A 24,019-nucleotide genomic window follows, 5' to 3' on the forward strand; every position below is an offset into this window, starting at 1 on the left:
CCTTTTCTTCTCGGAGGCCCTGCGGTTCCATGAGTGCCGGGTGTCCCAGACGTGACCCGCCCCCGCCCTCGCGACTGGCTTTCGGCATTGTGCGCCCCGCTTTTGTTAGGATTACCTCCCGTTTCTGCTTGGAAACTTTGACGTCCACCATTGATGCCCTTTTCCCCCTGTACTTGCTCCCGTCAGTTGACAGGTGCCATCGATTCTACCTCCGCAGTAATTGTGGCCTCCAGCCACGCTGCGTACACACTGCCTGCGCCTCCTCGAGGTTCTCGTCCCCTCAACGGGGCAAGTGCAGTACTTTTCCTCTAGCGTCACTCGCTTGCCAGCCCTGTAGTCCTTTTCAAGCACAGCTGTGATCAGGAATCGTCACGGGCGCCCTGTTGCCTGTAGGTTAAGGACCTAATTCGTGAACTTGGATTCAAAACGAACGATTTTCTGCTGTTCCCCTTTCCTCCTCCCTTGTCGGTGGGAAACCAGACCGTATGAATCTCTCCCGACCTCCCTTTACCTTCTGAAGATTGCTCCTGGCTCTTTCTCCTTAGGAATACTCTTCCTTCCCTATCTTCGTACACTGTTGAAATTCTGCCCGTTGTTTAAAGCCACATAGTGGGGCACCTAGGTGGCTTGGTCGGTTGAGCGTCCGACTTCGGCTCAGGTCATGATCTCGCGGTCTGTGAGTTCGAGCCCCGCATCGGGCTCTGTGCTGGCAGCTCAGAGCCTGGAGCCTGCTTTCGATTCTGTGTCTCCCTCTCTCTCTGCCCCTCCCCTGCTCATGCTCTGTCTCTCTCTCTCAAAAATAAATAAACATTAAAAAAATTTTTTAAATAAAAAATAAAAAAAATCCACATAGTGACCTCGCCGTCTAGAAATAAATTTTCTTTCTTTGGAATGGCCATCATACTTTCCAAACCATTCTTCATGTATCCATTCAGTTATTACCACTTGGTAGTTTCGAATTAAAACGGTGTGTACAATTCCTCCCCCTCCTAGACTGTAAACAGACCTCCATCACTTCTGCATCCTGGAATGTGTGACGCTGTGCTTTGTATAAAGCGAGCACTCCGTGAATGCAGAACGAATGTGGAGCTGCCAGCGTTCCAGGCCATGTTTTAGAAGCACCGACCTAGTAAAAGTGACTAGGACAGCATGGATGAGGAGCTCTGATACTCATTACTCGCCTTGGATAGTAAAGGTGAGAGGGGAAAGAGCGAGGTTGCAATAATTGAGTAGCGCTCTCCTTAGTGACTGTGTGGATGGTGGGGGGAAAGGATTATGAGCAACCAGGGAGGACTCCAGTTCTGTAAGCCAAGAAATCCAGACTGAATGCCCATAGGGTGAATTTTTTTAATCTATGTTTATTTTGGGGAGAGCGCAAGCGGGTGAGCGGGAGTGAGAGGGGGACATAGGATCTGAAGTGGGCTCTGCGCTGACAGCAGTGAGCCAGACGTGGGGCTTGAACTCGTGAACAGCGTGTGATCATGATCTGAGTTGAAGTCTGACGCTCAACTGACTGAGCCACTCAGGCGCCCCTAGGGTGAGTTGGTTTCAAGGCAAAAAATGAGCTCAGATGTCAAACAGGTTTGGAGAATATGAGATGGCTGAAGACAGAGAGGTTATGGCACAGTATGTAAGTGTGTGAGTCATCCGTGAAGAAACGACAGTTGAACTCCTCAGTGTATATGATCTTTCCAAAAGAGAAAGTATTTATAGAGAAGAGCAGAAGGCCAAGGCCTACGCCTCAGGAAATACTCCTATTTAGGAGGCAGGAATAGGAAATATAAACTTGGAAGAAAAGATGAGAATAAATACATGGTAGCAATGTCACAGTTGGAAAACTCAGAAAACTGCTTCCCCACCTGGTAGCAGGAGGCAGGGAGGATATTTGGGAAAAAGAGGGCTGTTGAGCAGTTTGCTGACTTCCTTCTGACTTTATCAGGGCATCACTTCTAGGTAATGAGGACTCGCGCCGGAAAGAGCGTGATTTCTTTAATTTCGTAAGCGCTTAGGAGCTCCAAGCTTCTGAGAGTTTCTGGGAAGAACTGTAGATAATTCTGACCAATTTCAAGTGAGACTATTTCTGCCCATAACGTCTTCTTATATTCCGTCTGATATTTTATCAGTTTTATACCTCATTTTCTGGCATCATTGGGGAATAATCTGTTCCATGAAAAGAAATTTTTCAGATAACGGACATTTAGCCTTTAAGCATTAAAATGTTTTCTCTGGAACCACTTAAAAAAATTTTTTTTTAATTTTTTTTTTAATTTTTTTTTTTTTTTTTTTTTAATTTTTGACAGAGAGAAAGCATGAGCATGAGCAGGGGAGGGGCAGAGAAAGAGGGAGACACAGAATCCTAAGCAGGCTCCAGGCTCTGAGCCATCAGCACAGAGCCTGTTGCGAGGCTGAAACCCACGAGCTGTGAGATCATGACCTGAGCCGAGGTTGGGCACTTAACCGATTGAGCCACCCAGGTGCGCCTCACTGGAACCACTTTTGATAGAAATGTACATAAAACGTAGTACTTCTCTGCCATGAACACAGCAAATGGGACATGATTTAAACTACGCTTGGCAACTAAAGCTTACTGTCACAGCATCCGTTATTATGCTCTGCCGGGTAGTAAAGTCCTTGGCCCTGTTGACACATCTGGAAAAGACTGCCCTATGTTAGTTGACGTTTTTTTTGTCTCTGTTATTAGTGTTATATCTCAGTGGCTTTTCCTCAAGCACCTCTGTAAATTAACCTCATTTACCCATAATTTTAAGCCTCACGTTGACCCAGTGATCTGGAGGCAAAATGCACCAGCAGACGTCCCTGGGGAATCCTGGCAGCTAAAGAGTCCTTCATTCAGAGGCTGTGAGTGACCTTGGACAATGACCACTGTATTTTTTTTATTTTAATTTTATTTTTTTAATTTACATCCAAATTAGTTAGCATATAGTGCAGCAATGATTTCAGGAGCAGATTCCTTAATGCCCCTTACCCATTTAGCCCATCCCCCCTCCCACAACCCCCCCAGCAACCCTCTGTTTGTTCTCCATATTCAAGAGTCTCTTATGTTTTGTCCCCCTCCCTGTTTTTCTGTTATTTTGCTTCTCTTCCCTTATGTTCATCTGTTCTGTGTCTTAAAGTCCTCATATGAGTAAAGTCATATGATGTTTGTCTTTCTCTGACTCTTTTTGCTTATCACAATACCCTCCAGTTCCATCCACATAGTTGCAAATGGCAAGATTTCATTCTTTTTGATTGCCAAGTAATACTCCATTGTGTGTGTGTGTATATATATACCACAAAATATATATATATGTATATATATGTATATATATATATATATATATATATATATATATATATATATATATAACATCTTCTTTATCCATTCATTCATCGATGGACATTGGGCTCTTTCCATACTTTGGCTGTTGTCAGTAGTGCTGCTATAAACATTGGGGTGCATGTGTCCCTTCAAAACAGCACACCTGTATCCCTTGGATAAATACCTAGTAGTGCAATTGCTGGACTGTAGGATAGTTCTATTTCTAATTTTTTGAGGAATTTCCATACTGTTTTCCAGAGTGGCTGCTCCAGCTTGCATTCCCACCAGCAGTGCAAAAGAGATCCTCTTTCTCCGCATCCTCGCCAACATCTGTTGTTGCCTGAGTTGTTAATGTGAGCCATTCTGACAGGTGTGAGGTGGTATCTCATTGTGGTTTTGATTTGTATTTCCCTGATGATGAGTGATGTGGAGCATTTTTTCATGTGTCGGTTGGCCATCTGGATGTCTTCCTTGGAGAAGTGTCTGTTCATGTCTTTTGCTCATTTCTTCACTAGATTATTTGTTTTTTGGGTGTCGAGTTTGATAAGTTCTTTATAGATTTTGGATGTTAACCCTTTATCTGATGTGTCATTTGCAAATATCTTCTCCCATTCCGTCGTTTGCCTTTTAGTTTTGCTGATTGTTTCCTTTGCTGTGCAGAAGCTTTTTATTTTGATGAGGTCCCAAAAGTTCATTTTTGCTTTTGTTTCCCTTAACTCTGGAGACATGTTGAGTAAGAAGTTACTGTGGCCGAGATCAAAGAGGTTTTTGCCTGCTTTCTCCTCGAGGATTTTGATGGTTTCCTGTCTTACATTTAGGTCTTTGATCCATTTTGAGTGTATTTTTGTGTACGGTATAAGAAAGTGGTCCAGGTTCATTCTTATGCATGTCGCTGTCCAGTTCTCCCAGCACCACTTGCTAAAGAGACTCTCTTGGTTCCATTGGATAGTCTTTCCTTCTTTGTCAAAGATTAGTTGGCCATACGTTTGTGGGTCCATTTCTGGGTTCTCCATTCTTTTCCGTTGATCTGAGTGTCTGTTCTTATGCCAGTACCATACTGTCTTGATGATTATAGCTTTGTAGTATAGCTTGAAGTCCGGGATTGTGATGCCTCCTGCTTTGGTTTTCTTTTTCAAGATTGCTTTGGCTGTTTGGGGACAATGACCACTTTAAAGATGACAAAACTGAGGCTCCAGAGGTTATGTAATTGGTTCAAGGCCACAGCTGTAAGTGGCAGCAGGATTTGGATCAAGTCAGTGATGATTCAGAAAGCCTTGCTGCTCTTTCCACAGTGAAACACAGTTTTCTTTTCGTTCCATACTCCGCACATCATGAGCCACTGCCCAGACTCTTCCGCTCCGGGACGGATGTGGAACCGTGGAAGACAGGACTCTGTCCCTGCGGCCTCCCCACCAAAAAGTGCAGCCAGGGCTACATACCTATTTCCTCACATTCCTCGCCGTTTAAAGAATTTATTTTTATTTTTAAATTTATTTTTATTTTTAGAGAGCATACGAGCAGAGAGAGGGGCAGAGGGACAGAGAGAGAGTCCTAAGCAGGCTCCACACTCAGCACGGAGCCTGACTCGGGGCTCGATCCCACAACCCTGGGATCATGCCTTGAGCTGACATCAGGAGTTGGATGCTCAACTGACTGAGCCACCCAGGCAACCCACTTTTTTTTTGTTTTTTTTTAACTAATGCCCTGGAAGATGAAATGACTTCTCCAAGCTCAAACTGGTCAGTGGCAGAACTGGAACTGTAAACCTCAGGCATTCTTCATTGGTTTAACAAATATCTTTTGAGTACGCACTAGATGCCAGGTACTGTTCTGGGCCCTGAAAACATTCATGAATAAGGATAAAAGCCCTGCCCTCGGGGGGCTTCCATTCTCATGGGGAAGATGAACAAGTGAAAAAGTAAACACCAGGGATAGTTAAGCAGGGCGAGAGAACAGAGAGCAGTGAGCTGCCACTATGGAGAGAATGTGTGAACGTGTGGTTTTCATCTCAGCCCCCTTCCTTGTAAGATGGAGCCCCTCACACTTTCCCCGATCAGGAATATAACAACAGAATTCTTTGTTTATTTTTAACGTCTGTTCCCTTCACAGTGAGTAGAGGAATCTCTCATTTCTGGGGCAAGGAAGATGTGGGTTACACTGTAGGTCTTGGACTGTGCCCAGTGGCAAAATTGAGCTTCTGTGCCTATAGCTTGAGTTGGAATTACTCACAAATTGTCTTTCTGTCTTTAAAAAAAAAATTTTTTTTTAATGTTTACTTTTTTTTTTAAACCTTTTTTAATGTTTATTTTTGACACAGAGAGCGTGAGTGGGGGAGGAACAGAGAGAGCAGGAGACACAGAATCCGAAGCAGGCTCCAGGCTCTGAGCTGTCAGCACAGAGCCTGATGCAGGGCTCGAACTCACAGACCGCAAGATCATGACCTGAGCCAAAGTTGGACACTTAACCGACTGAGCCACCCAGGCGCCCCATAATGTTTACTTATTTTTGAGAGAGAGAGAGTGTGTGTGTGAGCAGGGGAGGGGCAGAGAGAGAGGGAGACACAGAATCCGAAGCGGGCTCCAGGCTCTGAGCTGTCAGCACAGAGCCCGATGTGGGGCTGGAACCCATGAACCTCAAGATCATGATCTTAGCCAAAGTTGGACGCTTAACCAACTGAGCCACCTAGGCGCCTGTGTCTTTCTATCTTTATAGTGTGTTATTTAAACGACCTTTCCCTGCCGCACTCCAAACCTCCCCACCCCATCCATAAGCACACTGACCATCTTGCACAGAGCCAAGCACATGAATGAAACCCAATAAATAAGTTCCTAAACAAGAATTAAATTATGATTGCCTTCTGCTCACTTTTTCAGACCTGGGGGAACGTCAGCATGTTTCCCTGCCCTGACTTTATCCTCTGCAAAATGGGAATAATAGTCCTCACTGCTTCTCTTCCTCATGAGGTTATGGTAAGAATTAATTAGCATATATAAAGTGCTTTAGGCTCAAGTGAAGAAAGATGCTATGTGGATGCTAGTGACAATTAGTTATTATGTGTCACATAAATGTTTAAGCGCCAAGAAAACATTTCAGGTTATACGAGGCATCGGTTCAGATTCACATCTGTAGCCCTGTGGCTTTAATTACACAGAATTGTTCCGATCAGAGATGACAAGATCCTAATGCAGTTCCGCCCCTCAGTGTCCCCCTCCCATGTGACAAGTCCTTTGTGTAGGGGACTTTTTCTGTGGGGGGTAGGGAGCGAGCCAATGTTTGTTTGCTACCTGAGTTTTAAAATATTTTACAATTTTTTTTAATGTTTATTTTTGAGTGAGAGAGAGACGGAGAATGAATGGAGAGGGGCAGAGAGAGACATACAGAATCTGAAGCAGGTTCCAGGCTCCGAGCTGACAGCGCAGAGCCTGATGTGGGGCTCGAACCCATGAATCATGAGACCTGAGCCAAAGTTGGATGCTTAACCGATCGAGTGACCCAGGCGCCCCTTAAAATATTTTTTTTAATGTTTACTTATGTATTCTGAGAGAGAGGGAGGGACAGCGGAAGAGAGAGAATCCCAAGCAGGCACAGAGCCCGGTGTGGGCTCTATCTTACAAGTCGTGAGATTATGACCTGGCCTGAAATCAGGGCTTGACATTCAACCGACCGAGCCACTCAGGCACCCCCGAGTTTTACTACTGCCCCTAGAAGCCAGTTGGTATCATTGAAGAAATCACAGAAGGGGGAAAGACTGGCAATCTGGGGGAAGAAGAGGCTGTGAATTGGGCTTAATAGGTTGGGAGCACAGTCTCTTCCTGTTCTAAGATCTGTGATTGCGACGTGAAGGGTTTCTCCTCTCCTTTTCCTAATGCCTGTTATGGAAATAAGAGCACAGGCTGTGTTTTTCTAAGTGGAGGTGATTGGGATTCCAGTTGTGCAGTATCTGCCTGATTTTACTCCATCTGGCGGGGCCCGTGCAAGACCCCGTGACGGCTCTCGTCTCTAGCGTCCTTCCTGTGCTTTTCCTGGCTGCTTTCTCTGCCTGCTCCCTTGGCCAGCTTTCCTGACCTGCTTCAGTGTCATGTTCCCATCCACCTCTTCATCACACATGCATGTTACGCTCAGAAGGGCAACGTACAGAGAGGCCAAGAGACCTGACCAGAATTCACTCTCAACCACTCCTTCCCCCACGCCTCCATACGCTCTTCTCCAGGTAGTTTCCCAGAATCTCTTTCACCGAGGTGAAAATCACAGTTCTAAGCCCCTGGGAGTGAGTGGCACGAGTAAGTCAGGATCCTTATCTGAGGGTCAACTTCCGCTGTCTTCCCCATTTTCAGAAGGTCTCCATCCAGGGTCTTGACAAGCTTCTTGTCTTTGATGACAAGGCGGCCTGTTCTGCCCTCATATGAAGCCAGCCTTGTCTAGTGGTCTTTCAAAAGAGAGGTCCTGGGGTGCCTAGGTGGCTCAGTCAGTTAAGCATCCAACTCTCGATTTCAGCTCAGGTCACGATTTCACGGTGTATGAGTTCGAGGTCCATGTCAGGCTCTGCACTGACTGTGCGGAACCTGCTCGGGATTCTCTGCCCCTCCCCCGAGTGCCCACGTTTTCTCTCTCCCTCTCTCTCTCTCTCTCTCTCTTTCTCAAAAAATACACTTTAAAAAAATTTTTTAATGTTTATTTTTAAGAGAGAGCCAGAGTGTAAGTGGGGGAGGGGCAGAGAGAGAGGGAGACAATCCCAAGCAGGCTCCAGCCTCCCAGCTGTCAGCACAGAGCCTGATGCGACACTGGAACCCACAAACTGTGAATCATGACATGAGCTGAAGTCGGACACTTAACTGGCTGAGCCACCCAGGCGCCCCACCCCCCACCGAAATAAATACACTTTAAAAAAAAGAGAAAAGTCCAAAAAGCCCCATTTTAACATATCTCCAAGTGACATAAGTGTCTTCAACCTAAGTGAGTATAACATAGGGAACAGAGCACCAGGCAAGGAGTCAAGACACTTGAGTTAAAATCTTACTCCCCGTGGGTTATTGTTGGAGGAGGTGGTAGACAGGTTGTGACCGCCAGCTGCCTCTTGGGCGGTACCGGAGCCATCGGAGGCCCCTCGCCTCTTCCCCAGCCGGGTCATGTACGTCCTGCCGGCCTTCCCGCAGCCCAAGCTGTTTTCAAGGATGCAGCCTTGAGAGAGCAAGGTGTTGAGACCGTCTGTCCTGAAGATTCTGGCAGGCGGTGTGGAAATCTGCTTGTCTTGCAGCCGCCCAAGATAAGCCTCAAATGTAAGTTCCTGTGTTTCTCGAACCCACCACCCACCAGTCTGGAGCGGCCTGCCTCTTTCTTTGGTCCCTCCCTGCCTTCAGTGTCCCGGGGACAGTTGGCAAACTAGCGGTTGTCATGCAAGTTATCACCTCTCTGGGCCTTACCTTCCTCACCTCGTTTCTCATTTCACAGGTGAAGTTGAGGCTTCAGCCTCAATTCCCTCGATGTCCCAATCCCGTAACTGTGGTGTGACCACTTTCTGACCCTTCCCACCTCTTGTCTGCCAGTATCTTGCTGCTGCTGTGTCTTTGGTCAGTGCACAGCCTGCTCTTCCGGTCCATGCTCCTGCAGTCACTCCTTCTGTCTTCTCTGTTGTCAGCTGCCCCCCTTTACCGGCTCCTCCTGCCCCCGCCCCCACCACGTAAATTTGCTCAAGTTTCTAGGTCTCACCGAACCCTGTCCTCAATCCTGTGTCCTCTGAACATCTCGGATCCCCTTTCCCCACACGGTGAGTCCCTGACAGAGAGCCCTCCACACCTGCAGTAGTACATCGCCCCCCTTTTCTGTCTCCAGACGGGCCACTGAAACCACTCTGGCAAAGTTCACTGGGACAGAGTTGAGCTGGGGCCAAAGGCAGTGACTTCACTTTATTCAGTATCTGTGCAGCTTCTGACGCTTTCCTCTCCCTCCTCCCTTACACCTTCTCTCCCCTCGTTTCCAAGTTTCTCAGGATCCTCCTTGGCCCCAGGTCGCTGTTTCCTCTCTGCTTCCTACTTTACTTTACCTGAGCTCTAGACTCATAAATACTCCTGCCTACTGGAAATTTCTATCTGCTTATCTGACCTGCATCTCCAGCACACGTCTACACGTGAGTTCATCTTTCTTCCTGGACCTGCTCATCCACCTCAGTCTCCATTTCTGGAGAATGCGTCCTTCCCAGTTACCCACACCGGAAGCTGGTGGTCACCCTGGACTTTTCCCCCACACCCAGTCTCCGCCCCCCCCCCATGTCCAGGGGACCTCAGTTCCTGACCAGCTCTTCAAACTGAGAGACTACTGCCACTGGTTCTGACTCTCATCCCTTCCCACATAGACCAGGCGATAGCCTCTAACTGGTCCCTGTACCCGTCTTTGCTCCCCGTCAGACATCAGACACTTGTCCACCCTGCTAGTGGGTGTTCTTCCGTAGTTATTATGAAACATACAGAAAAGAATTGATAACGGTATAACCAATTCTTGTGTACCAGCCAGCGAAGAGTAGGTCCTTTCTATTTTTTTAAGTTTATTTGTTTTGAGAGAGAGAGAGAATAGGAGAGGGGCAGAGAGAGAGAGAATCCAAGCTGATAACACAGAACCCAATGCAGGGCTCAATCCCACAAACCATGAGATCGTGACCTGAGCCGAAATGGAGTGTCAGACACTTAACCGACTGAGTGCCCCACAGTAGGTTCTTTCCAAAACAGAAACCTGATCGATTCACCGCTCACAGGTTCCTAATTACTTCCAGGGCACACTCGAAGCTGCTGAGTGTGGAGTTCCAGGGTAAGAGTTCACTCTGTCCTGTCTGCCCTGTCTGTCTCTCCTGTCTGTCCAACCTCATCCCCTGCCACTGTCCCCAAGTGAGCTAAATGCGTGACCATATCGCACTGTTTCAGGTTCCTGAAAGACTTCGTGTTGTGTTGGACACTTGCTGTTCCTTCCGTTTACAATGCCCTCCCCGCTCTGGTCCACCTGGGAAGCCTTAGCCCGAGACGGCATCCTCGGGTACCTTCCGCAATACACCCCTCTCTGTCCCCGCCTCCAAGGAGAGCCGATGATCCCTTCCTGTATATCTTTAATGTATATAGTCACTACTGGCTAAATTATAAATCCCTTGAGGGCAAAGCTGTCGCTTTCACATCTTTGGCAATTGGCATACAGTCTGGTGACCTGATACGTCATTGGTGCTCAGTAAATGTTTACTGATCCGGCCCCCACCTTCCTCTCCAGTTTTATATTTGACTAATCTTTTCCCACTTACATTCTCCCCTGCTCAGTAAACACTCAACCATGTATAAAGTCTCCGCCCCCCTCCTGTGCACAGCGTATGTGTCCCTCGGACACCCCTTTATCGGGGCACCTGTGTCACCTTGTAGAATCTGATTTCCCTGCTGGAGTGTAGGTGCCGGGAGCCCCAGGACCTCATGAGCCATCTCTGCCTCCCCAGCACCCGGCACCGGGGCCGACACTCAAGGCGGGGCAGAAGCATTTGTGAGCCCGCAAGTGAAGGAGTTAGGCTTGCTGATTCGTAAGTCCTCCAACTCCAAAACTGTGTGATTTGAGGTTCCGAAAACTGTGACATAATCTGGAAGTTTTCTCCCAGCAGATGGTCAGAACAGTTGAAACACCGATTCCAACAGTTGGCAGATACAAAGGGAAACATTTAAGACAGTGAGTCAGAAGGAAGGTGAACCCTCCAACGGGATCGGGAACATCAGCAAAACAGCACGTGCACGTGGTCACAGGCGCCCGGCTGCGCCCGGTGCCGGCCTCCGCGCGCTCCCCCAGTGATACGTGTGCCTCGAGAGCTTCTCCGAAAGGTGTTTGACAGCTTCCCTGTGACTGAGCCCCCATTGGCTAGACATGACCCGAAAGTTCATTATTTCTCTGTAGCGAAAGTTACTTCCCCCGCCCCTTTGGCATTTCACTTTAATTTGCTCGTTTTTTGTGAACTCTAACACAAAGTTTAGTCATTTATTTAACATGTGATTTCTGTTGAGATAGAACTCTAGGAAAAAAAAACCAAAAACCCAGATCTAAAGTCTTTCTTCGGATTTGTGACCTTGCTTATTTTTTTATCACTCCATAAGCATCTATCCATTTCCAGCATATTTCTGGGTTAAATGTTGGGGGGAATGGAGAGAAGTGAAAAAATGCCGAACACAGTCTTGGGATCTCGTCGAAGAGTCGAGCAGAAGATGGTCATGTCGTGGCAAACACGTGATGGACAACAGCACAAGGGAACCCGATTGCAGTGCAGGGAAAGATGCTTCCAGCCAGACACCTAAGTGTAGACTGGCTTTAGGATGAGGGAAAACTCAGAGCAAGTGAAATTAACCCGAACACATTTAGGGAAGGTGGCGGATCTCCAGCAAGTGCTCAAACACGTGGACACACACATACACACACATGCACCATGCATTTTGGGTGTGGAGGATGGAGACAGGCTACTCTTTGTTGAATATTCTTCGGAGCAAGACTCCCAATGCTTCTCCATTTCCTTCAGGCCAACTTGCAGAGCTCTTTACCACCCTCTGTCCCAAGACACCCCCCCGCCCCCCCAGACCCGTCGTGTAACATCATCCCTGTCATATTTGGAATGTGAGTTGTGACCTCTGCCGACTTGGGAAAACGCGTGTTTCTCTTCGACTTCAGCAAATTCCAGTTAGACGTTGTTGAGAGTTGACTCTGTTCTCCCTCCAGGCAGGTGAGAGTCTGCCTCCCCACCCCCCCCCCCCCCAACAGGTGACTGGAGAGCTTTTGCTCTGCAGGGATATTTAGCTTTTTTTTTTTTTTTTTTTGCTGTAACTTTTTTTTCCCTAATGTTTATTTATTTAGAGAGAGTGAGCAGGGGAGGGACAGACAGAGGGAGAGAGAATTCCAAGCAGGCTCTGAGCTGTCAGTGCAGAGACTGACACCGGGCTCGAACTCACGAACTGTGAGATCATGACTTGAGCTGAAATCAAGAGTCTGACGCTTACCTGCCTGAGCCACCCAGGCGCCCTGAGATCTTGAGCACTTTTAGGTGGGAGGGGCACCGGCTTCCCATGCAGGCCAACCTGAGCAACTGTCGCCGAGAACGAGGCTCAGTGTCCTTATTTCTAAAATGAGATGATAACGATTGATATTTTCCACCGCGGAGATGATAAGGATTAAGAAATGTTAGTGCCCCCTCGACTCCCTCACTGTTTCCCAAACCGAAGTGAAACATTCTGACCTCCTGGTTTGAGCAGGGACACGTTGTGATGCAAACATTGGGCGACAGGCTTGTGAAACCAGTCATGTCGAAACACCACTACCATTGCTGTTTACTGAGCACGGACTACATGCCAGGCAGCGGGCAGTGCTCTGTACCTACATTATTTTCTTTTATCCTCAGGATAACCCACCGAGGCAGATACCTGACTTGTCCAAACAAGGCTTGGAGATGACGGGTAACTTGCCCAAGTTTGCACAAGCATCAGGGCAAGCGAGATTGGAACCCACCCTCTCCTTCCCAGGGAAGGGGCACCAGAGAAGCTAAGGAACGAGACATCTGCTCTGGAGTTTTGAGAAACGAGCTGTATGACAGGCCAGTCGAGATTGCCCTCTGTGGTTGAGAAAGGAGCATCCAGATGTTTGTGGCAGTGAGTGAAGCAAATGCCGTGTGCGTTCATGTGAGACACTGCTCGAGCCGGAACGCAGAGTCTGTCGGGTGTCGCGTGACAGCGGAGACATGGTTCATAGTTACTTTTACTTTGGTTGGTTTGTTTTTTCTCTTTGAGAGAGAGAGAGCATGAGCAGTCTCCACGATCAACGTGGAGCCTGACATCGGGTTCAATGTCATGAACCGTGAGATCATGACCTGAGCTGAAATCAAGAGTCAGACGCTCAACCGACTGAGCCACCAGGCATCTGGCTTTGGCTTATTTCTGAAGCAGGAGGAAAGCAATGCAAGAGGTACAAATGAGGAAAGGAATCAGGAAGCTCTTTTTTTTGTGTGTTTTTAATTTTTAATGTTTATTTTTGAGAGAGAGAGAGAGAGAGAGAGAGATCGTGAGCAGGGGAGAGGCAGAGAGAGAGGGAGCACAGAATCCAAAGCAGGCTCCAGGCTCTGAGCTGTCAGCACAGAGCGGGGCTCAAACTCACAAACCGTGAGATCATGACCTGAGTGGAAGTCGAACACTTAGCCGACTGAGTCACCCAGGCGCCCCCAGGAAGTTCTCCGATGCCTGCCTCTTCCATATCTCACCGAGGTGTGTCTTGCGAGCCCACGCAAAGTGAGATGTCCGCCGGGTCCAATACCTATAGAACCGCGTTTACTGCTTATCACCCAGAAACAACTTGTACCTCCACGTAAAGCTGTCTGTCTGCTACTCGGAGGAAAGCCATGTAACTTGGGCCCGACAGCCACATCCTAGGCCTTGAACTTCCTGTCGTGTGTGCTAGAATTCACAGCAATCTCCCTCTCCCTGCTCCTATACTGCAAGGCCTAACAATTTTCCGTTCATGTCCACTGCGCTGCTTTCCTTGGGCAGGTCTGGTCATGGCCAACGACAGACACACAGGCGTAAGGTTACATTCTGTTGTAAAAAATTGAGGAGTGCAGGGGTGCCTGGGTGGCTCAGTTGGTTGAGTGCCCCTCCCCCCTCACAGTTTCTCTCTCAAACATAAATAAATATTTTTTTAATCTTTTTTTAATTGAGGAATGCAATTTGTATTCTTACCCAGAGGACCACCCCAGCTTCATGTAGAAGTATTTATGGATGGTCACAACCAAAACTGTGTTCTAAAAAGAAGCTCTGATAGAGACAGAAAGCAGATCAGTGATTGTGGGGTTTGGGTGGGAGAGAGAGACAGACTACAGGTGACAATGAAGGAGCTTTTAGGGGGTCCATGGAAACGTCTGAAGGCTGGATAGTGGTGGTGGTTGCACAGGTCCATAACTTTGCTAAAAATCCTGGACCATACAAATACGACGGGTTCATTTTATGGTGCGTAACTTACCCAGGAGAGAAGAAAGAACAGCGGCTTTGGGTTTGCTTGAACAGATGGCAAGCACTCGAGTGAAAGCCCAGCGTTTAGGACCACAGAGCACAGAAGATTGGGGCCCGGAAAATGTTAGGGGCAGGAGTAAATACTTGGGATCTCAGCGTTCAAACATCCAACCTTGAGTCATCTGCCTCCGGATGTGTCCCCTCGGAGAGATGACAATCGTGATAGGAATAATGGCTCTGGCAGCAATGGCTGGTTCCCCCCGCCCCTCTGTCCACAGAGAGGGAGGGTTTTGAGTTCCTGGTCCAGGAGCGAACTGACTTCAGCAGAGTCAGAGATTAATAATACTAAGAGCCATAGCTTCTTCCAGGAATCCTTTAAAATCCATTTGAATATTTAAATAAATTCTCCACTGTAAGAGTTGTCACATCCAAAGAGAAATGTCAGGGTAAGACATTCTCAGTGCCACAATGACTAAAATTTGAAAAGGGTGTCACAGTAAAAAAAAAAAAAAGACACCCTTAGTGTCTGTGCCTCCCCAACAACATCTGTCCACCTCCCTCTGTGTGTGTGTGTGTGTGTGTGTGTGTGTGTGTGTGTGTGTCTGCCTGTCTGTCTGTCTGTCTCCACCTCCACCCACTCCCTCCATCCCCTGCCCTTGGCCACCACCTGTTCCCTCACCTGGTTCAGGACTGAGGGAATAACAGTGTTAGCACCAAGCACCAAGCACCCTGCCGGCAGGAAGGAGACCCTGAGCCTCTTCTACCTGCCCCTCCCGCCCCTCCCCCCCCCCCAGGGATTTTTAATGACCTGCACCTGCGGCACGATCCAGGCCTCAGCTGAAAACATCCAGAGATCAGAGTTGCTTGCTATTGAGTATTGGCTTCTGCCAACCAAGCTGTGTCAGCTAGCACACCCCACACCGGTTTCTGAGTAAACCAGATGCTAGTTTATTAACTGACAGTGAACAATACACGTTCTTTGCGAAGGCACTGCCTCCTTCCCATCGATGACCCAGAGTGTCCTTTCCCGGCGTGCCCGGGGGCTACCAGGGGCCACGGACCGTGGCTCTCCGCCTCCGCATCCCTGGAACACAGCTGGCGCTTGATAAACATTTGCCAGACGGAGCCGCATCCTGCCAGGGATGAGACTTGTTTATCTGTAGCCATTTTTGGTCAAACGGGAGCTGGTGATGTTTCACTCAACAGACTCTCTCGGTCGAATGCTGCTTCTAACCCACGAGGATGCGCGCAAACACCGTGCGGCAAGATTTATGGAGTGGCCGTCTCGTCCGGTGTTTCCCTGACACCGGGGACTTCGGGAGAAAGACATTCATCTCAGGAGATTTGCCTTGCAAGACAGCACTCCACTTCATTTTGCATTTCCCCTTTTCCTTTATGTTTGAAACGAATGCTATAAAAGGCCCCGCTACGCCGCAGGTAATAATAGCACACAGCCGGAGACCATCCACTGCCCATCCCTGAAATAGATTCTTCGGCGAAAGAACAACGGTGTTGTCATTTACCGAGTTGTATGGGAAGCAGGGATCGGAACTGAAGACATAAAAAGACTTGTGAGTCAGTGGAGTCCAATTTAGCCGTGGTAGTAGTGTGAGGCCTATTATTAGGTCCATTTTCAGGGGAAACTGTATTGTTAGGGAAGGAAGAGTTCTGTGCATTTTTCAGGTCCCTGGTGATAGGGACCTCTTTTTAGGCCCTAAAACCCTTCTCCTCTGCTCTCCCCTCCCAAGTCCCCTGCTGATCCAGACATCCCTAAAGGTCCCCAAGCCCTCCTGCCAGCACTGTCCACCCCGGGTCGGGCAGGAAGAGTTTCTGGGGTGGGGTTGTTGACGAGGCCGTGCTCAGAGCCTCGGGCTACCGTGACACTCCCCACACTCTCGGCCGCCAGCGTGCCCGGGACTCTGCCCTTGACCTCTCCTCATCCTCCACACTCTTCGCACGAGTTGTGACTGTTCCTGTGGATTCCACTACCACCTGCGCGCTGCAGCCCCTGCCCCAACACGTATGCCGTCCACGAATTCTCTTCCCGCATCCCAGGTGCCTCTCCCTCCGGCCGCGCGCTCCGTCCAACCCAGCAAACGTTTAGTGCCTAGGTTGGCAGGCGTCTCCTGTAGTTACTGAGGAGACAGGGCTTCTATTCTATTTAAATAAATGTTCCTCTATTTAATATGCAGGGTTCTTAGCTTACTATCCAGTAACTGTTGGAATCCCCGAAGCCTTCATTATCAGCCACTGGTCTTCTCTTCATCCCCGAGATTATTCATTAATACGGTTTCTGTTTCGTAGAGATAATTTTTCAAATATTCATACCTGGTGCCAAGTGTCTTACCTGTCTCATTTGGTGCATGGACTTAGATGTTCCTCTAGCTCCTTAAAAGAAACATCTGATGTGGCTTTAGTTCCTGGATCTCTAAGATGCAGAAGTGAAAGCAGAGATAAGTTAGTAAGTTACAGTGTTTCAATGCAATACAGTTTTAAAGTTTATTTATTTTGGGGGGGGGGAGAGGACGAGTGGGGGAGGGGCAGAGAGCCAAGAAAGGAGAGAATCTCAACCAGCCTCAGCTCAGTGTAGAGCCTGATGTGGGGCTCAGACCTACGAACCGTGAGATCATGACCTGAGCCAAAATCAAGAGTTGGATGCTTAAATGACTGAGCCACCCAGGCACCCCAATGCAATTCAGTTTTTTATTAAGTTTATTTATTTGAGAGAGACGGAGAGAGAAAGAGTGCAAGTGAGACAAGGGCAGAGAAAGAGAGAGAATCCCAAGCAGGCTCTGTGCTCTCAGCATAGAGCCCAATGTGGGGCCCCATCCCACGTACCTCAAGACCACGACCTGGGCTGTGATCAGCGTTGGACACCCAACTGACTGAGCCACCCAGGCACCTCCCAGTACAATTCAGTTTTAAGCAGCTATTAAAAATGCTTACAGGGGCGCCTGGGTGGCTCAGTCGGTTGAGCGTCCGACTTCAGCTCAGGTCATGACCTCACCATCTGTGAGTTCAAGCCCCACATCGGGCTCTGTGTTGACAGCTCCAAGCCTGGATGGAGCCTGCTTCGGATTCTGTGTCTCCCTCTCTCTCTGACCCTCCCCCGTTCATGCTCTGTCTCTCTCTGTCTCAAAAATAAGCATTAACAAAAAATTTTTTTAAATGCTTACAAACAACTCTGGGTAAATTTCTGCTTCTGCATGCACTTCTCAATTTCCCCAAGAAGTCCTTTCTTTTCTAATCAGGAAAGAAGGGAGGACACAGGTGACATGATCAATTATGTCCTAGAGGCTAAGATGGCCAGCAATTCCCTGCCACCTTCACCAGCAACACCTGGCAGATCCCCTGGAGAACCCTCCAGGTTAGCTGCCTTTGCCCTTCCGAGGGCCCGTCTGCGAAGATAGCTCCGATGATGGTCGGCCTCGAGGCAGAAGCCTCTGGTTTGTCTTTATTGCCCCCTTATCAAAAGAAAGTGCTTTTTAGACTCTGAGCTGGCTGGGAAAAGAGTTTCCAGAACCCCGAAGCACTTACCGCAGGGTGTTAAGCAGCCTGACCGTGTGGAGTACTATGCAGCTGGGAAAAAGGGAAGGAGCTGTTTGTGTTCTGTTACAGAATGAACCCAAGGTAAGTGATGGGGGAAAGGCCAGCTGCAAAGCGGTGTGTACAAAATGGTACCATTCTGGTGAACCAGGGGGGAGGGGAGGTTTAACCTCTGGAAGGGTGTGTGGGAAACAGATGCCTCTGGAGAGGAAGCCGTGTGCCACTGGGGCAGAGAGGTCGAAGGGAAGCTTTTCACTGCAAACTCTTGTGTGCTTTCTGAATTTTATTTTTTTAAGTGTATTTATTCTGAGAGAGAGAGAGACAGAGACAGTGTGAGCAGGTGAGCGGCAGAAAGAGAGGGAGAGAGAGAGAATCCCAAGCAGTCTCCGAGCTGTTAGTGCAGAGCCCAATGTGGGGCTTGATCCCAGCACCCTGGGATCATGATCTGAGCTGAAATCAAGAGTCAGTCAGTTGCTCAACCGACTGAGCCACCCAGGGGCCCCTACACTTTTTTTTTTTGAGCTATAATTGACATAATGCATACTATAAAATGGTTAAAATGGTGAATTTTACATTAAATGAATTTTACCATACTTATAGATATATAATTATATATATTATATGTAATTATATTTTTGAATGAGTGAATGAATGAATAAAATGTCTTTTATATTTACAGACTTACATTAGATGACCTCTCTGTGTAATGAGATGTCTCAGCCGTTTTTTTTTTTAATGTTTATTTGCTTTTAAGAGAGAAAGAGAGTGCCATGCAAGTGGGGGAGGGGCAGAGGGAGAGAGGGACACAGCAGATGTGAAGCAGGCAGCTCCATGAGGGGCTCAAACTCATGAACCCTGAGATCATGACCTGAGCCGAAGTCTGATGCTTAACTGACTGAGCCACCCAGGTGCCCATGCAGTTTTATTTTTTTAATGTTTATTTATTTATTTTGAGAGAGAGAGAGAGAGAGAGAGAGAGCAAGCAGGCTCCACACTGTCAGCATAGAGCCCAACATGGGGCTTGATCTCATGGATCGTGAGATCATGATCTGAGCCAAAATCAAGAGTTGGATGCTCAACTGTCTGAGCCACCCAGGCGCCCCTTAAAAAAGTTAAAAAAAAATTTTTTTTAACATTTATTCATTTTTGAGAGTGAGAGAGACAGAGCATGAGTGGGGGAGGGGCGGAGAGAGAGGAAGACAGAATCCGAGGCAGGATCCAGGCTCCGAACTGTCAGCACAGAGCCCAACACGGGGCTCGAACTCACAGACGGCGAGATCATGATCTGAGCCAAAGTCGGACGCTCAACCGACTGAGCCACCCAGGCACCCTGGCTTAAAAAAGGTTTTTTTAAGGGTGGCACAGTCGGTTAAGCATCCGACTTCAGCCAGGTCACGATCTCGCGGTCCGTGAGTTCGAGCCCCGCGTCAGGCTCTGGGCTGATGGCTCGGAGCCTGGAGCCTGTTTCCGATTCTGTGTCTCCCTCTCTCTCTGCCCCTCCCCCGTTCATGCTCTGTCTCTCTCTGTCCCAAAAATAAATAAAACACGTTGAAAACAAAATTAAAAAAAAAAAAAAAAAAGGTTTTTTAAGCAATCTCTACCCCAAATTTGGGCTCAAACCCATGACCCAAGATCGGGAGTCTCAAGCTCCACCTGCTGAGCCAGCCGGGTGCCCCGGCTTTGCGGAGGTTTTAACGAGAAATTCCAAACACATACCAAAGCAGAACGGTGGAGTGAGCCCCACTCACCCCCCAGCTTGAGCAATTAGCAAGTCATGGCCAGTCCAACTCTATGTCTACACTGACCCTCTTCTCTGCATCCCTAGATTGTTTGAAGCCGGTTGCAGCTGTTGGCATCTCTAACAGCCAAGGATTCCTTCTCAAAAACTTACTTACAACGCATCAGCATGTCTAAAAAATCAGGCTATTCCTTAGTATCATCAAAGGGCAGTGTTGAAATTTCCCAGATTGCCTCACAAGTATCCTTTCTAGAGTTGCCTCGTTGCGTTGCGTGGTTTTAAAGAGACCAAGCTGCTTTTGCCAGGACCGACCTGGTGAGCTCATTCTCAGCCATAATGAGGTTTGAGGAAGTCCAAGTTTCTTCTCTGAAGTCGCACAGGATGCTATTCCCGCTCAAATGTTTTCTGAGGAACCGGTGTGCCTGCGTGGCCCACGTCACTGTGCCGCAGTGGCTGTCCGTCCTGCAACGCCAGTGGGGTGACTGAAATCCTAATTTGAGGGGTGCCTGGGCGGCTCAGTGGGTTAAGCGTCCGACTCTTGGTTTCAGCTCCAGTTTTGATCTCACGGTTTCGTGAGTTCGAGCCCCGCATCAGGCTCTGCACTAATGGTGCAGAAACTGCTTGGGATTCTCTCTCCCTCCCTCTCTCTCAAAATAAATCAATTAAAAAAAAAAAAAAGAAAGAAAGAAAGAAAAAGAAAGGCTAATTTGAGAGCCCCAGCGTAGTGCTGGAACTCACCAGCAAGACCTCTCCAGTCTCCCTCTCGGTTATTATACAGCGGCCGCCCCGCTCCTCATCTGGGGGGTTTCCAGCCCCCAGCGGACACTGAAAGCAAGAACCCATATATACCGTGTGCTTTCTGCTAACGCCTAATGTATACACCGGGTCCCGCAGGAGGTCAAAGCGGTAACTCACGGTAAAACAGAGTGATTGCGACAGGACTGAAACACAGGTTATGTGACTGTGCCCTCTCTCTGTCGTGTGCTTCCTCCTGGGAGGATGCGAGGTGATAAAGCGCCACGTGAGGAGGTGACATGAGGGCACTGGAGCGGGCACGTGACTAACGTGGCGTTAGGCTGCGAGTGACCCTCTGAGGAGGCGTCAGGAGGACGACCATCCGCGCCGGGAAACCCGCGTCGGCTGTAGGTGACTGAACCCACAGCAAGTGAATTGTGGGTAAGGGCCGGGGTTGGAGGGGGGAGCAAGTGAATTGTGGGTAAGGGCCGGGGTGGGGGGGTTGGCAAGTGAATTGTAGGTAAGAGCCGGGTGTGGGGGGTGGGGGCAAGTGAATTGTGAGTAAGGGCCAGGGTTGGAAGGAGGGGCAAATGAATTGTTGGTAAGGGCGGCGGAGGGGGGGGGGGGGGGCCGGAGGGGCGGGGGGGAGGGGCGGCGGTGGTGGCAAGTGAATTGTGGGTAAGGACCGGGGTTGTAGCGGGGGGGGGGGGGGGGGGCAAGTGAATTGTGGCTAAGAGCCAGGGGGTGGGGGGGAGGGCAAGTGAATTGTGGGTAAGGGTGGCGGGGCAGGGGGTGGTAGCAAGTGAATTGTGGGTAAGGGCCGAGGTTCGGGGGGGTGGGGGGGAGGGCAAGTGAATTGTGGGTAAGGACCGGGGTTGGAGAAAGGGGGCAAGTGAGTTGTGGGTAAGGGCTGGGGGTTGGGTGGGGGCGGGGGGCAAGTGAATTGTGGGTAAGGGCAGGGGTTGGAAGGGGGTCAAATGAATTGTGGGTAAGGGCGACGGGGGGGTGGGGGTGGCAAGTGAATTGTGGGTAAGGTCCGGGGTGGCGGCGAGGGCAAGTGAATTGTGGGTAAGGGCCGGGGTTGGAGAGGAGGGCAAGTGAATTGTGGGTAAGGGCCGGGGTGGGGGGGGTTGGCAAGTGAATTGTGGGTAAGAGCAGGGGGTGGGGGGGGAGGGCAAGTGAATTGTGGGTAAGGGCCGGGGGGGGGGGGGGGAGGGGTGGTGGTGGCAAGTGAATTGTGGGTAAGGGCCGAGGTGGGGTGGGGATGGCAAGTGAATTGTGGGTAAGGACCAGGGTTGGAGAAGGGGGGCAAGTGAGTTGTGGGTAAGGGGTGGGGGGGGGCAAGTGAATTGTGGGTAAGGGCCCAGTTGGGGGCGAGCTGCTCTATCTCCATATTTCCCTGTCTTTGCTTAGTGCCACTCTGGATGGCCCTGTCCTCCTGTGACTCCTCAGTGACCTTCACCCCCCTGTGTGGCCAGAGAGCTCTCCAGGTCATCAGCCTCCTGAGAGCGGGGTGATGGATACAGCTGGTGCCGTCCTAAAAGACATTTTGAGGTTTGACACTTTTCTTTTTTCTCCTCTACGTTTTTTCTCTTTTTTGTGTGTGTTTATAATGCACGTATTGACCCGTGTAAGTACATATTTCTATACGCCCTGTCTCAAGGTTGACTTGATTCTTTTCCTCTTTTTGCACGTTTTAGGGATCCTTCCCCTCCCATCCCAGGCCCTGTGGTCCTGGCCTGTACCTCTGTATTGCGTCTCAGATGCTCTGGGTTTTTAGCTACAACTCCTCTTCAGTTAATTCTCACCCTTGCGTTTGCCCCTCCGTCCTGGTGTGCCGCCCCTTCCGAAGTGACCACTAGTTTATCTGCGGGACCATCGAGCCCAGAAGTGGGCAAGAAGATCTCCCCTCAGGAGACTGGCTCTGTGGCTTGACAGTAATAGCTCAGGCTTTGTCTGTTCCTCGCCACCACCTTCAAGAACCAGTGCTGCCCCTTTTACAGACGGCAAAGTTGAGGCATTAGGAAGTTAGTTAACACGCCTAAGGCTGGTAAGTGGGGAAGCCCAGGTAAGACCCCAGCCAGCCCACTCACTTTACTGTGCTCTATTGCTTAACCCCAAGAAGTGAATTTTGTGGTTACAGAGAGGGATGCAACAGAGGGAGGAGATATTCACCAGAGAGCGAACAAAATCGCAAGGGCTTATTTCTTATAAGTCACCTTGGCCCTGGGTAATAGCATTCTCTATTTCAGTATTTGCCAAAACGTGGCCTCTGGAAAACTTACTTAAGGTTTCATTGTTAATAAATCAATTTTATTTAGAAAATACAGTCCATTGCATTTATGTCTTGGGAGTTTCCTGTCTATACTGACATATTAAAGCTTCCTTAAAAAAAAAAAAAAAAGGACTAGTAAAGAAATCTATTTCACTCAGTTTAGTCCAAACCTGTGGAGAACGGAAACTTCTCCTGCATCACACCTGTTGACGTTCCACGGAAACACCGAAACGCCGCTTTGTGTAAACTTTCTGGAGTGAAGATAAACACAAAATTTCTGAAATAGCTTCCTTGTAACTTCTTTGTTTACATTTTTTTAACATTTATTCATTTATGAGTGGGCAGCAGAGGGGCAGAGAGAGGGAAAATTTGTTGTAATGAAAACAAAACCTTCTGGGCTTCATTAACAGGAAGACACCTCTGAATTTCTAGCCTGTTGTGCCCTAACCCGCTCTGACTCACTGTACCCAGGAGTGGTTGTGGGAGAGGGTGGTCCTGTCTCTGTGATGCTCGTGGGCCAGGAGGCCCACCGGAGCCACTCCAATGTGAAGGAGCCTCCCAGGCTTGGTCCGGCGGGCGTGTGTCAGGAGGGCCCCGAGGTGAAATTTCAGCTGTGACGATATGGTTGGTGTCCAATGTCTCCCTCTGTAAACACTGACCTCAGATTTGGTAGATACGAGCTTTCCGACTTCTTTCCATGCGATGACCCAGCTGGAGCTAAAGGTGGACTGTGATGTCACCAGCTGTCTGTAGTCAGTCCCTAATTAACACCTGGCCATGACCACCTGGCTCTTTTGTTCTAAATTAGGACTAGGTCTCATTGTCCTCCCTCAACTATGGGGAACCAAGCCAGAGGACGGAGCTGCCAGAACTTGGGATCGTGCAAGGCCTCGGCACAGAGGAAGAAATGAGAGGTGGCGTATGGGCCCTGCGTATAGGATGTCGGAAGAGGAAGGCCCGAGCGTTTAGAAGCACCAGGCCCACGGGAGTCTTGGGGACTAGCAGCCCTGGGAAGGTTCTGGAAAGCAGCCTACAGCTCTGAATAGCTCTTGGGAGCATAAAGTAAGTCTGGCTGGGAGCCTTTACCTTCACGGCCCCAGGCGGCTAGGCTGGCCCCACCTTGCTGATGGAATATTCTAGTTCATTCTTCCCAAATTTGTCTTTCATAAGAATCATGCCAGGCACTATTAAATATGCAGATTCCCAGACCCCACCCCAGAAGTACTGATTCGATCTCTTTAATGGATGCTCTGAGTGATCTCTGTGATGAGCCAAGTTTGGGGAAACACTCTTTTCTTTGTTCAAGGAGTCTCAGGAATAATGGGCTTGTCCATCCCTCCAGGTGCTTTTGTTGGCTGTCTCAGAAGAGAGGACAGGGTCTTTCCTCCTCCTCCTCATCTTCTTCGGAGGTCTTG

At 48.9% G+C, this 24,019-nt stretch overlaps 1 protein-coding gene and 1 long non-coding RNA gene across 2 annotated transcripts in view; one reads left to right on the forward strand and one right to left on the reverse strand.

Moving 5' to 3' along the window:
- HOMER2 (homer scaffold protein 2) overlaps window positions 1–24,019 on the forward strand; it is a 615,401-nt gene that overhangs the window by 488,505 nt on the left and 102,877 nt on the right. The window lies entirely within an intron of this gene.
- On the reverse strand, window positions 15,235–20,775 carry LOC132668623 (uncharacterized). Its single transcript, XR_013556469.2, has 3 exons — window positions 20,510–20,775; window positions 16,658–16,738; window positions 15,235–15,623 (listed from the first exon to the last, which is right to left on the reverse strand). It is a non-coding gene; the product is annotated as an uncharacterized LOC132668623 (long non-coding RNA).

The sequence above is a fragment of the Panthera onca genome, chromosome B3 (assembly GCF_046562875.1).
Source record: "Panthera onca isolate mPanOnc1 chromosome B3, mPanOnc1 haplotype 2, whole genome shotgun sequence".
Classification (NCBI taxonomy): Eukaryota; Metazoa; Chordata; class Mammalia; order Carnivora; family Felidae; genus Panthera; species Panthera onca.